Source organism: Sciurus carolinensis, chromosome 11 (genome assembly GCF_902686445.1).
Source record: "Sciurus carolinensis chromosome 11, mSciCar1.2, whole genome shotgun sequence".
In the NCBI taxonomy this organism is placed as follows: Eukaryota; Metazoa; Chordata; class Mammalia; order Rodentia; family Sciuridae; genus Sciurus; species Sciurus carolinensis.
This window is the reverse complement of record NC_062223.1, coordinates 129,101,030-129,112,290: the sequence shown is the minus strand read 5'-3', so window position 1 is coordinate 129,112,290 and position 11,261 is coordinate 129,101,030. Positions and strand designations below refer to the sequence as shown.

Here is an 11,261-nt window from a genome sequence, read left to right as displayed (position 1 = left end):
CATGAAATAGTTAAATGATTATCCCATGACCTCTCTTCATCCCTTTTCAAGACAATTAAAAAGCAAAAGCTCCCATTGATTTTCAAATTTCCCTGCTCTTATCAAGGACTGCAAGCAAGGAGCTGCTAATTAATGTCACCTGGGCCCTTGCCTGGCTGAATCACTTTGGCCCTCCCCCTGTCCCATCCACTTCTCACTTTTTACATCTCACCTGCAAAACCAGGCCTAGTCACGTAGGCAGGAAGGAGAGATAAGGGGGGAGAGAACTGGAGAACAAAAGATCTTACAAAAACAAAAAAAAAAAGGGGGGAATAAAATATAAAGCTGCTCCCCTGCCCTTTTGCTGCAGTTGTTTCTGACTCCCAACTTATAACCTAGCTTGTCAGTCTGTGAACATCCTAGCTAGCTATTGGTTCATCAGTCAGCTTGCAAGTATCCTTCTCTGTTACTGGTCCCCTGTTAGCCTGCGAATTCAACTGCTTAAGAATGCCCCGCCTGCCATTTTTCTCTCTCTCCTCCTTGCTTTCATGCTCTCTCCTCCTGGCTTTTCACTCTCTCTCTTGCGCTTGCTCTCTCTCTCTTCTCTCTCTTCCTCTCATTTTCTCTGCAGGGAGACACTCTGCCTGTTTGCTTAATAAACCCTCTTATGTGAAAAAAAAAAAAAAAAGACTGTTGCAAATTTATGTCTGTTAGACTTATAATTCCTCCTACTTCCTAACTTTCCTAGAATGTGGTGTTTTAGTTAGACTATTTCTATTGGCTTGAGCAGACAAGATCCATCTTCAGTTTGATTGCTGAGTATTTGTCCTTCCGGAAGATGGGTCTTGAAGGTATGGGATCCCGTGGATTATAGCAGGAGCCATCAGGGAACTTGAATCTGGAAATGAAGCCAAGTCAAGACTTAAAAGAGATAACAGGTAACAACACATAGTCTACAAGACTAAAGCCTGGACATCTAATCATGGAACATACTTCATGTGTGTGTGCTATGTGGAAAGCTTTGAGATCTTCAGCTATATCTGCATGATTGGAGCATCCAGTTGGTCACTTAAACTTGTGGATTCCATGTTTAAAATACTTCATGATTCCATTTCCCACCTTCATTTCTTTCTGCCACCACTTTAGTGAACTGTCTCAAGGTTTTGCAAGTCTTTGGATACAGGTGAGATCTAATCACAGGACACAGTTCTTGTACATGCACTATGGGGATAGCTTTGAGATCTGCCATCATCTCACAACACATTGACATTAAGCACTCTACTCTCTGGATCTGCATGCTCAGCCTGCCACAAGGCAATCCAGCCCTTCCTAAAGTTTTGCCAGGTACTTATCTGGGACTCTTCAGGTTTGTCAAGTTATGTACATAACAAGTATAGTTGTCTCATGGAGACCCCCCCACCCCCGCTTCCCCACCAACTCTGTTCCTAATGCTTTCCACAAGGATACCCATACTTTCCCAAAGGTGCCAAGACCAGTGCAGAGTTGGGGAGAGTGCCCCTCTGCCTGATGTACTGTGTTTGGTCACAGGTTATGCCTCTTTGCCTTTAACTCTGTAATCCCAGTTACTCAGGAGGCTAAGGCAGAAGGACCAAAAGTTTGAGGCCAGCCTGAGCAATTTAGCAAAATCTCATCTCAAAATAAAAAGGGGTGGGGATGTTGCTCAGTGGTGGAGCACCCCTGGGTTCTATCCTCCATACCAAAGGGCAGGGTAGGGAGGTCCCTATGTTGATCACCTTGGATCATGATTGGCCAAAATTTAAAACCCAAGAGCCCTGATTCCACATTAAATTTCTTTAAAGTTAAAAATATTATTTTTAAGAAATACTTTGTCAGAGACATCTGCTATTACCCGTATATTATCTTTTGGCATTATACCTAGTACTTTTATCATCATTATGAAGGTGACTTGGTTTCCTGTAAATATCAGCATTTTATATGGTAAAAAGCAGTTAATACAAATCTGGTCATTTACTATAAGTCAAATATGTCATCCTTTTCCAAAATTTTTTTTAACACTTTGATGTGTTGATTTTGATCTGTGCTTAATTTAAAATGTGTCTACAGATACTTTTGCAGAGTTAACACAAACTACAAATAGATGACACTTTCAAGGCAAAGAAATTAAACAATTTCTTTATTATTCCCATCACTAAATTCTGACTTCCACTACTCCATCATACCATCTGGCTGACCACTGGCATTTCATAGTTGTAAATGTAAAGATACCTACCTACATTGAGTTTAAAAACTGAGCTGCACAAAAGAAAACTTTTAAAAATCTTTATTTACAGCAAGTTAGTTTTTAAAAATACAAAAATAACATCTGTCATTTCTGTCATGCTGACAATTTGACATATATACACATGCAGCAGAAAAGTTCCAATTTAGTTACCTGGCCAGCTGTAGCTTGTTAATATGATGAGCACACTGCCACAGAGTTTTCATGCTGACAGAAGACGTGTATTCAAAATAGCTCATATAGTAAACACTGCAAGTCTCTGCAGGTATAAATGCTGGCTACAATAGTTTTGTTCTACTTGATTAAAAATATGTTCTAAGCAGCCTAATATTAAGTGCACTAAAACCCATGACAGTTCAGGAATCGACGACCTTATGTAGAGAAATCCTAAATGTACAAAATACAACTATACTGCCATTCAAGACTTTAAACTAAAAACTGCATAGAAATGCAATTTAAATTGGCAAACTCAAATTTATGTAACACTAGAGATAAAAATGTCAGAAGTAAGGCCTACCAACACAAAGCTTAACAAGGATTCAGAAAAGGAAATACATTCCCTTTTACTGCTATGAATCAGATCTTGAAATCTATGGGAATAAGTTACTTATCTCTGTCCTCTATATCAAGAAATTAGCTCTTTTACAGTTGTTTTTGTATGAAGTCTCTCAGTTAAATCATAAGCAGGATAATTTTACAGACCTCTGTGAAAATGTGCTTTGTTGTGATTTACCAATAATTTCTTTTTTTATATATATATTATGTTTTCTTTTTAATATTTTTTTTAGATGTTGATGGACCTTTATTTTATTCATTATTTATATGCGGTGCTGAGAATCAAACCCAGTGCCTCACATATGCTAGACGAGTGCTCTAACACTGGAGCCACAACCCCAGCCCCTACCAATAATTTCTTTACTGTTTCTTTTAACTCTTCATCTGAGGTGGTTTCTTCCATTTTTAAATTAAAGGTTCATGTTCTGAACTATCCTCAGATTCACTTTCTTTTCTGAAGCTCTTGATTCTTGTTGGTAGTGCCACTATCTGCTTTTTTAAGGTGCACTTTTTTTTTTTTTTTTTTTTTTTGGATGATGCTGGGGATTGAACCCAGGGCCTTATGCATGCAAGGTAAGCACTCTACCAACTGAGCCATATCCCCAGTCCCAACATGTGTACTTTTTACATACTTTTAGAAGTAGCTTTCTGTTTTGTTTTTTCCTCTTTTAGACATCTTTTTTCTGGTGCCTCCTCTTCACTTTCTTTATCTTCATTGCCTGAGGACTCCTCCTACTTTTTTTTTTTGTCTTCCTCCCTACTAGATTCATCTGACAAAATTTCCAGGCATTTTGGTTTCCTTCATCTTCCTTGCCATTCCAGAACTGTTAACTGTTCCATTCCTTTTTACTGCCTTTGCTAGTTTTTTGTTTTTTGTTTGGTTTTGTTTTTTTATTTTAGATCTTGGCAATGGTTCCCTGGAAGGTTTTGGACGCATTAAGAAATTCAAGATCTTCTTCACTAGTTCACTATTTACACCTGATCGTTCTGAGTCAAGAACCTTGCAGATGCTCTTTAACAAGGCATTTCTAAATTTTTTTCAACATTTCTTCCTTCTTTTTTTTTAATACTGTATACTCCCTTTTTCAAATGGAAAGCCACTGAACTGACCCACATTCTTCTTTAATGAGGGCACGGTGCCTGGTCTGTTGCAAAGCAGTTTTGTAGATTTCTAAGTTCATCTGTTTTTTTGTTTGTTCGTTTATTTTGGGGTTTTTTTTAGTGCAATTGTAAATGGCTCCCTTTTTAAGGAAGACACTTGCATTGTCAACCTCTCTACTTTTCTTTTTTTTTCCCTTTTGCCTTCCACAATGAGACTCCTCTTTCTTATCCTCCTTGCACTCCTCCTCCGTCCTCCTCATTGCTCCCCTCTCTGCCGCCGGGTATTTTGGTCTCCTTAGACGTGGGTTGGGGTGGAGGTTCCCTCTCCCTCTGCAGCAGAGGTCAAGGACAACGAACCGGACCATGGGTGGCAGCCACAGAGGAACTAGCACCAGGAGGATGATGAGGTTGCAGGTGGGGCCCGGCCGGTGTATGGTGTGACACTCACACTGTGGGCTCTGCTGCACCTGAAATTATTTTCTTTTATCTAAGTCTGCTTTTTCAGATTCATTTCATAATCTCCTTTTCTCCAATCACTACATTTCTTACTTTTCCTAATTAGATTTAAATTTTCATTTTGTAGATTTTATCATTTTCAAATATTGATTAAAATTTTTATCTGTCCAATGGGCATATCCTTATGCAGTTCTTTCATTGACTGCAGGGATGTCTCTCAACCCCTTATTCTCTTGTTTCTTACAGTAATTCAATGTGGCATTTATCTGTTGCTGTAATTTGAATCTGGAAATGTCCCCCAAAAGCCCATGTGTAAAAGACTTGGTTCCCTGCCCATGGTGCTATTGAGAAGTTGTAGAACTTTAAGAGGTAGAGTCTAGTGAGAGGTGTTTGGGCCATTGGGGTCATGCTATTGAAGAGGAATAGGAAGGACCCCAGTCCTCCCTATGTTTCACTCCCTGGCCATAAAGTGAGCAGTTTTGCCATGTGTTGCCATGATGTGTTGACTGTGATAGGTCCAATAGCAATGATGCCAAAATTGATCATGGACTGGAAACTTAGACACTATGCCAAATAAACCTTTACTCTTTATAAGTTAATTTTCTCAAGTATTTGTTACAGCAACAGAGAGCTCATACCTCTACGTTTCTAGTCTCTTGCTTATTTATAAGTGGAAGAATTTTTATCCAGTTTTGGGATGGAGAGACAGACCAGAATAGTGACCCTCACAATCTTCATCAAGTTCTTCTTTTTACTTTACTTCTATTATCTTTGCTTGATTTGGATTCTTCTCCTACTATTTTCTCTTACCATTTTCACAGGACTGAAGTTACTCCAAAATCTTCAGATCTTGAGGTCTTATTTTATTGCTGTTTGTAACAAATCATCACAAACTTAGTGGCTCACATAACATCAACTTATGAATTTACATTGAGTAAGCTAGAAATCTGACATTGTTCTCACTAGACTAAAACCAAGTACAGTTGGTAGGGCTGTATTAACTTTGGAAGTTCTAGGGCAGAATTCATTTCCTTGTCTTTTCCATTTTCTGTAGGCTGTCTGCATCCCTACGGTCATAGTCCCCTTCCTCCTTCCTCACTAGCAGCAACCATGGATCAAGTTTTTCTTGTGTCTTATCTCTCAGACCCATCTTTTGCATCCCTTTCTAACCCAGCCAGGAAAGTTTCAGTACTTTTAAGAACTTGCATGTCTAGATTGGACCCACATCTATGGGCTCCTCAAAGCCCATACCCTTAATCTGCAAAATCCCTTTTGCAATATAATGTTACATATTCACAAGTTTTGAGGATTAGGACATGGGTATCTTTGGGGCCATTATTCTGCCCACATGTAAGTCCCTTGAATTTACTCATGAATTAGAGTCTTCACAAACCTCTCTTATCCTGGGCTGCTGTCTCAGATAAATATGCTAAAATTTTCAACATGTTCCTGTTGGTGATGTGAGGTTCTACTCTTCTCTAGCTTATCAGATGTCCCTATGTTGATTATCTGCTTCCACATAGATGATAATGCCACCTGGGTCTTTAGCTATAAAGGTAAGTTTTATCCTCACCTGCTTGTATTTTGGTGGCTTGTTAGATTATGTATAATTAAATAGATGTTGCCCATGATTTTAAATTTTCTATTCTATAGGGTTTTGTCTCATTTTAGGGTGAGGAGAGATTTGGAGATATTTAAATGATGATGTCACCACTGCCACCTTCCCCCAATACTTCACATCTCTTGAATTCATGAGCTTTCAATTGTGTTTTTACTACCTGGCACATAATGGTTGCTCAATAGATGCTTGTTAAATCATATTCATCACAACTGGTATAATTATCAATGATAGGCAAAGTGATCTTTGTTTACCAAATGATTTTTTTTTATTTAGTTACTAAGGGATTAAACAAAAAGTATAGTAATAAAATTACTGAAATGCATCAATAAATTTGCAACCAATTGCATATATTATTATTATATATATTATTATATATGTAATTGTATACATATATTATGATTATATATTATTATATATGCAATTGGTTGCAAATTTATTGATGCATTTCAGTAATCATATAATATTATATAATTGGTTGCAAATTTATACATATATCTGCTAAAACTAAAGCAAAGTGAATGTTTTAAGTTATTGGTTGACATTGTTTTTGAAATATGTGGAATTAACTTGCTCAAGAATAAGATGCAGCTTAAAATAAGAATAAGATGCATCCCCACATAATTAAGAAAAGTTCATGTTCTAGACAAATTAAATACTTATCTGGTTATCCTGGGAGAGGGGAAGAATGAAACTTAAGGGAAGAAAACAATAAAGGACAAATATCTTAATATTGAAAGTTCTATGTTAAAGTTTTTGCCTTTTTCATCTACAGTCATGTGCCAAATAATGACATTTTGGTTAATATCAGATATGTGACAGTGGAACCATAAGATTATAAGGGAGCTGGAAAATTCCTGTCACCCAGTGACGTTGAAGCCAGCCATCATTATGTAGTAGAGCAACACATTGCTCATGAGTTTGTGGTGAGGCTGGTATAAATAAGCCTATTGTACTGCGAGTCATTTAAAAGGACAGCATATACAATTATGTAAGGTACATCATACTTGATCATGATAATGAACCCCTGTGTTACTGGATTATGACTGCATTCAGATCCACATTGAGTAATTGGCCTAAATCATCTAGTTTTGTGTGAATACGCTCTATCATGTCCATATGACAATTAAATCAACTAAAGGCACATTTCTCAGGACACATTCCTGTCATTAAGCTGCTCACGACTGTGTAATACTTACCTGTGTGCATCTGGCTTTTCCTTAAACCATGGGCAAAAACAAAGTCTGAGAAAAAGTCCAGAGACACTGCTTAGCCTTTAAAAGAGAAGGGAATTCTATTATTTGTGGCAACACAGATGAACCTGGAAGAAATTATGCTAAGTGAAATTAAGGTGCAGAAAGACAAATACTATATAATTTCACTTACTTGTATCATCTTAAAAAGTCAAACTTGTAGAGAGTAGAATGGTGGTTATCAGAAACTGGAATGTGGTAGAGAATGGGGAGAAGTCCAACAAAGGGTTCAAAATTCCAGTTAGGAGGAAAAAGTTTCCAAAATTTATTGAACAGTAAGATGACCATAAGTTAATGCTAATGTACATTTCAAAATTACTAAAAGAATAGATTTTAAATGCTCTGACCACAAAAAATGAGAAGTACATAGAATGATAGATATAATAATTAGCTTGACTAAATGCAAATAAAACCCCTGGACAACATATATAAAGTGATCACAAGAAGACTCTAAATGGTGGAAAGAAGATGATGAATCAGCAGGGACCTTGGAATCAGAGGAATGAGTTCCCATTGTTTTGTTTTGCCCTTTCTATTCCAGACCTGGAGCTAAAGAAGTCAGAAACCAGGAAATGTCAACAGGTGCAGACCAAAAATAGCCCCAACAAAAGGGGCTCCCTCTGACCAAAGGACCAGGAAAGGGGCAGCCCAAAAGGGTAGAACACATTTACTACCTCCAGCCAAAACCCACCACCCACACAAAACACTGGTGTCATTCCACACCTCCAGCAGCACAGGAGTTAGAAACTTAGACATCCACTCTTGCAACTATAATGAGGTGCCTCAAAACCTCTGCCATGATATCATTGAAAGCCAAGTAGAGAGATGAGACTTTCAAGAAAGAGGAGACTTTCATCTCCAGCAGCTGGAACTAGCCCTGACCCTCACTACTGTCATTGAGATCATGTGAGAATGTGAACTTCCACTGCCACCTGGCAGTATCGAAGCCTTTCTGACTCTTCTCCATTAGGAGACTGTCAGGGAAGACCTAGAGGAGAGTTAAAACTTTCACTGTCACTGGTGGTCATGAGGCAACCCCACTACAGTGTCAGCAAAGTTTGCATCAGAAACTGGAACTTCCTGTGCAGAGGTCATGAGAGGTACCCTCTCCTTGGGTGTCAATGGAGACTGAGCAGGGAACCTGGACTTCTGTCTCATCCTGGTAGTAATAAGGCAGTGTTCTCTCCCACTGATGGAGTGGTGTCAGAAAAAGCCAGCAAAAATAGAAGATTTAAACAACAGCCAGACTATAACACAGAAACATCCAGATTCTGATTGAAATGACTGGTCATACTCAAAACCAAGATTTTAAAGTCAGTGGGAAAAAAGCAAAAACAATAGATGCCAAGATCAAAATAACAGAGATATTAGAATTACCTGACAAAGGTTAAAAAGCCACCATGATAAAAATGTTTCATCTATTAGTCATACACCAGGAATAATGAATCATTGTTAATTAACTTTTAGAAGTAATGATCTTACCTGAAAGTGCTTCAAATGTACAACTGATATACAATTATCATTTAAAACAAACGGACTTCATTTTTAAATTGATTTGGTGTATTTATTAGCTAAGAAACTAAATTCTGCAAGTTATATGAGGCACACTAGCTTTATTCTCTAAAAAATTTTTAGATATATTCAAAATCTATGTCATTCATGTAACTAATGTTTTCAGAATGGAAGTCTGTCAGCAAATTTGCTCTATCAACATTAAAAGACAGTGCCCCAAAGTGCCAGGTATCATGAAAGTTTGTGAAAGAAGCAAAAATACTTTTTAATTGTGTCAACAAGAAATTACAAATATGCTTGAGATGAATTTAAAAATGTAAAGCCTCTACAAATAAATGCGAAGTTTCAGGAAAGAAGCAGAAGATGTATAAAAACCAAATGCAAATTTTAGAACTGAAAAAATATAGTAACTCAAGTAAAAAAAAAAAAAACTTGGTGGATGAATTCAACAGCAAGATGGGGAGGGAGGTGGACAGAGAAGACAATTAGTGAACTAGAAGATACATGAACAGAAATAACCCAGTCAGAACAACAGAGAGAAAATAGGCTGGAGAATTAAAAAGAACAGGGATGTGTGAGATAAGCAAAGAGCTAACATTCATGTCATCCAAGTCTTGGGGGCAGGAGAAAGAGAGTGGTACTGGAAAAGTACTTGAGAAAATCTGATTAAAAATTTCCCAATTTTGAAGAAACGTAAATCTGCAGATTTAAGAAGCAGAGAAGACCCCAAACAGGATCAACAAAAAGAAATCCATTCCAAGTCAAATCATGATTGTTTTTGAAAACTAAAGAAAAAGAAAAAAAGTATTGAATGTGGTGAAAAGTGAAAGAATACATTGCCTCTTGTGATGAAATAATTCAACTTATGGAACATTTCTTACCAGAAACCATGGAGTGCATTAAAGAAGTAGCACAATATTTTTCAAAATCTGGAGGAAAAGAACCATCAACCCACAACCTTTTCCTCAGTGAAAATACATTTTAACTCAGGACATTTTTAGATGATGGAAAATTAAGATAATTTGCTGCTAGTGGACATACCTGAACATATGACTAAATGAAGTTTCTAGAAAGAAAGGAAACAATAAAAGAAGGAAACTTGAAATTTAAGTAAAGAAGAAAGAAAATGGTAACCAAAAATATTAGTAAATATAATAGTTCTTTTCCTCTTGACTTTTGCAAATTGTTTGACACTTAATGTAAAAAGTGTCATGCTGCCTGATGTAGTTCTAAGTACATGTAGAGAAAGTATTTAAATATCTATATTAGAAGTGGGAGAGACTAAAATTATATAAAGGGAAACAAAATTTATATGCTTCACTCACAATGATGAAATGAAAATACTAAGAGACTGTGATAAGTAATGAATGTACAATGTAATACCTAAAGTAATTGCTAAAAAACCTATACAAGGTAAAACTTAAAATAACATACCCAAATCAAAATGGAATTATAAAAATGAAGTAAACTATAAGGCATGAAAAAGAAAATAGAGAAATTAAAAAGAGAACAAACAATTCAAAAATAAAATGCAAACAAACTCCAACATAACAGAACATGTATTAAATATAATAGTCTAAATACACCAATTTAAAGACAGAGACTGAGTGGATTATATAAACATGATCTAATTATATGCTGTCTATAAGAAGTTCACTTCAAATATAATGATATATATGAGTTGAGAGTAAAAGGCTGGAAGATATGCAATGCAAACATTAGTCAGAGGAAGGCAGGAGTGACTGTATTAATATCAGAAAAAGTAAATTTCAGGGCAAATAAAATTGCCAGAGACAGGGAGGGAAATGATGAAAAAAAAAAAAAAAAGTCAATTCACTAAGAAGACAGCAATTCCAGCACCAAATCACAAAGCTGAGAATAAGAGAAGGAAAAATGGATAGAACTGAAAAGAAAAATGGACAAGTACACAATTTTAGTTGGAGCTCTCTCTCAACAATGAGGCAGAAGACCAGCAAGGCTTAGAGGAGCTCAACAGTTATACAATACTCCACCCAATTGCAGAAGAATGTACATTTTTTTTCAACTTCTCAAAAAATATATGCCAAGACAGGTCACATCCTGAGCCATAAGACAAACCTAAAATATAAAAGAATAGAAACCACACAGAGCATATTCTCTGACGACGGGAATCAAAGAAGAAGTGAATAATAGAAGAAAAAAAGGAAATTTTTCAAACACTAGGAAAATAAACAACTCCTTTCTAAGTAATCTATAAGTCAAAAAGAAAGTTTCAAGGGAAATTTTAAAATAAACTGCATGAAATTGAGAATACAACATATCAAAACATATGGGACATCCCTAAAGAAGTACTGAGAAGAAACCTGATGACAATGAACGCTTAAAAAGAGGAAAAGCCTCTAATATTCTAAACTCTCACCTTGAGAACCTAGAAAAAGAAGTATAAAATAAATTGAAAGCAAAAAAGAAAATAATAAAGATAAGAGCAAGCATCAATGAAATTGAGAACAGAAGAACAGCAGAGAATATCAATAAGATGGAGTCAGTT

The 11,261-nt window shown here is 36.4% G+C and overlaps 1 pseudogene; it reads right to left on the bottom strand.

Annotated features, from left to right (window-relative positions):
- Positions 1–2,864: 2,864 nt before the first annotated feature.
- Positions 2,865–8,380, bottom strand: LOC124959707 (protein DEK-like; annotated as a pseudogene).
- Positions 8,381–11,261: the final 2,881 nt, after the last annotated feature.